The sequence below is a fragment of the Chiloscyllium plagiosum genome, unplaced genomic scaffold (genome assembly GCF_037043375.1).
Source record: "Chiloscyllium plagiosum isolate Xiang-an unplaced genomic scaffold, Cpla_swu_hap1 HiC_scaffold_42, whole genome shotgun sequence".
NCBI classification, from domain to species: Eukaryota; Metazoa; Chordata; class Chondrichthyes; order Orectolobiformes; family Hemiscylliidae; genus Chiloscyllium; species Chiloscyllium plagiosum.
Genome location: NW_028270180.1, coordinates 8,206,611 through 8,210,599, shown reverse-complemented (window position 1 = coordinate 8,210,599; position 3,989 = coordinate 8,206,611).

The window sequence follows — 3,989 nt, the reverse complement described above, 5'->3', positions numbered from 1 at the left end:
GCCCCCGCCGCTGTCACCATCGTCTACTGTCGACAAGGTGCTCGGGCGCCACGCCTGGCCCCCGTTCGGGAGGAATAGAGCGCGACACCGCCGCCTAGAGGCTGGAAGACCTTCTCCCCTCTCAGAGGCGGCTATTCAACCCATCAAGTCTCTTCTGGCTCCTTGAAAAGACCATTCAAGTATTCCTACTTTCCCTCACTAGATTTATTTTAAAAAGACGCCTTTCAAGCCTAGATCCAATTCCTTTTAAAAGGACATGAAAATGGCCCAACCATTTATACAAATTGTCCAGATTGTTTTAAAAGGTGGCATACGGCCTAAGGCCAAGCTTTTAAAAAAAGCTTCAGCAGTCACATCTCTCTCTTCAGACATTTTCAAATCCAAGCTGCCACGCCACTATTGAACATTCAACGAATCCACCTCTGTTTTCCAAAGGCACAAGGGGTTTTTCAGCTCCTTCAGGCTGTTCAGTCCCATCCTCCCACTCTACCCAGATTTCTTTCTAGATCATTGATCATCTTCCCTTTCACTCTTTTCTTCCTCTCTGCGCGTGTGTGCAGGTGTAAGACACAGTAAAGAACAAGTGTGTAAATCTTTATTTATATTCCACCAGGAAGAAATATTTCTGAAGAAATGGGCAGCACAGTGGCGCAATGGGTGGCACTGCTAGCCTAAAGCACCAGGGACCCCGGTCTGATTCCCACTTTGGGCGACTACTTGTGTGGAGTTTCTTCTGGGTGCTCCAGTTTCCTCCCACAATCCAAAAGATGTGCAGGTCAGGTGAATGGGCCATGCTAAATTGCCCATTGCGTTAAGTGTATTAGTCAAGGGTAAATATCAGGTAGGAGAATGGGTCTGGGTGGATTACTCTTCAGAGGGGCCGAAGGGCCTGCTTCCATACTGTTGGGAATCTAATCTATAAATAAAGGAAACACCAGAGTGGCCAGTGACAAGCAGTACCCTGCCTGATTAAAAATAAGTGAAGGGGAGGGCAGGGATTAAATCAAAATATTGTGATCATAGGCAACATCATCATTATTCATGCTTACATAATAAAAATATCTTCCTCACAATCCCTTTGTATCTTTCCTTTAAAATCTTAAATTTTTCCTGCCTGAGCTATAGTGCAATTAGCAATTGGACAGCCTTTCTTTATTTAACTTCTCTAAATCTCCTAAAATCTTCAGCACCATATCAGCCTTGTTCTACTTCTTCTCAGCAAGACATGTTTGAGGCATGCCTCACGTGTCTCCTACCAACATCCTGCTTTTCGTTTGATGACTGCCAGCTATTCTTTCCCTCATAGGCCATGAGGCTCATGGCAAGGACAGGACAGGTTTCATTCAAGCAATAATCTGCTTCTTTCAAATGTTGACACACCCTTTCTTCTGAATATGCCTAATATAGTCATAATCCATATCTTTTCCAGATGATCTTTTATAAAAAAGATCTGTTGCACACATCAAGTTTTCTGAGGCCACTAGTTTGTTAAAGGTCATGAGGAGAAAGAAAACATACTAACAGAAAAATAAAATCAAGTACACCTATGCAGATAGTGACAGGGTCAAAATGTACAAAGTACTTTCTACCAAAATCACTTGAGGGAGAATATTTACTACTTAGTGATAAATATCAGGGCAAAATAAGACAACTAGCTGGAGATATACAGCGATCTACTAGCAATAGAGATGTTTCAGTTGAAGTCCATTCATCATAACTGGTACAGATTCCAGAGTCCCTGACCAGTTGTCTCAGCAACATCCTCCTTTAAAAACAAATATCAAAGTCATTTGAGAGGAGGAAGGATCAGGAGAAATTCCAATCACAATATGTTTGGGTGTCCACTGAAGGCAACACTTTCTTAAAAAACGTATAAAACATAGGATCTTCCTCAAAATTACCTTTTCACTTCCATGTGCTGGTAGATTTGCTATGCCTTTTTTGTCCACATCTCAGATTTCCAACAGTTTTTCTTCATCTATCAGTTTTATATTAGCTAGTGAATTAACAGTTGTGAAAAGGAAAACAGGGACACATGAAAATGTCATCCTGAATTTAATTTCAAACGGCACATGTACATGAAAAACACTATGAAAGGATGTTGACTATTAATACCAATATGTATACCAATCTTTTTTTTTAGATTAGATTAGATTACTTACAGTGTGGAAACAGGCCCTTCGGCCCAACAAGTCCACACCGACCCACCGAAGCGCAACCCACCCATTCCCCTACATTTACCCCTTTACCTAACACTACGGGCAATTTAGCATGGCCAATTCACCTGACCTGCACATCTTTGGATTGTGGGAGGAAACCGGAGCACCGGAGGAAACCCACGCAGACACGGGGAGAACGTGCAAACTCCACACAGTCAGTCGCCTGAGTCGGGAATTGAACCAGTGTCTCTGGCGCTGTGAGGCAGCAGTGCTAACCACTGTGCTACTGTGCCGCCCTTAACCCATTCTAAGCCCTAAATACATTGCATGAGTTATAGGCAAAAAAACAAGTATTAATTTATGACTATAAGATACATTCTATCGTTAGTGCCTGGATTTGGGGATCTTGAAATGGTCAGCAGGCTTTGATAACTAAATAAAATGGCTGCTCTGATTCTTTGCCTGTTTCTTCTTTCCTAAAGGTGTAAGTCTTCACTTTTTAATTCACTCTCTAGATGAGGAAGTCTCTGATGGCTGGCATTTATTGACCATTCTTTGCCATGGGAGGCAGTGGAGTGGTTTTAATATAGCCAAGTGCTTTTGCTAGACATTGGTATGGGCTATTAGAGTCTGTTTTTAATCATTTCACCTCATTGTATGCTGTTGACCAAATTTACCCCAAAACCAAATGTCTGTCTGAACAGCAAAAAATTTAGACCATTCAGCCCAAAATTTCATACATTAAAATCGTTTTTCCATCTGCTCGCCATAGCCCTTAACTCCAGTGACTATCAAGAATGGATCTTGCTCCGCATTTAACAAATTCAGGGACCACCAAATTTCCCAAGCTTTGCAGAAACAAAGCCCTTGAGAAGCACTCCATTTAATTTTCAGTTTTGGACTCTAAAACATTCAAGAGTAGAAACAACAATTAACCAAGGTTGGAGAAATAAACACGAGATACTGCACTGCAACTACACAGCAAACTACTGGGGTAAAATGACATCCAACCCTCGTAAAAGATTGCCAGTCTACTAGAATATTGGAACTGCTTACTAATACTGGCAGTTCTGTTGCACTCCCTCAGGCTGGACTCCACTGACAACAAGCCAATTTAGAAATATACTAGTTCCAGTCACACAACACTGAACAGCAAACAAATGTTCATACTCCTGAGTGAAAGGTCAGGTAACTTGTGTTCCAGAGTGGTAGTTTTGCCAAAGGTGTGGGCAATTATATTCATTACACTAGCTTTCTTTCGTGCGTCTCAGGAGCAAAAGGAAGTTTTCTTTTCCAGTCCACACCCTTTTACACACCTAATTCCTAACACATACTTCAACTTTTTAATATTCCTTTCACTGCCTCATGAGACTTTTTTCCCAAAGCAGTTAGAATGTGCGACTTGCTACTGCAAGAAATTGTTCATGCAAATTCCAGAGATGCATTTAATGATAGGCTAAGTAAACAAGAGGAAGTAATCATCTGATCTATTTGTTCGATGGAAAGGTGTGAAGAGGCTTGTGCAAAGCACAAACACCAGCATAGACTAGTTGAGTCTGACTGCCTGCTTCAGTCTTGTAAATACTGTGCAAAAGTAATACTAGTTCTTTCTTCCATGTTGATTAAGCTGTTCATGCGTCAAAGTATTAACATCCTTTTGCCTCAGTGGCTGGACAATCCACCCTCATCCATTTGTTTCTACCAGGAATCGAAGGATGAACATATAAATTTCTACTCGTTTGCATATTTTCTTTTCTGATGTCAACTGAACAAAAGTTCAGATTTTCCACCTTTATCATTTAGGGTGGCTTAGTTGTTAGCACTGCTGCC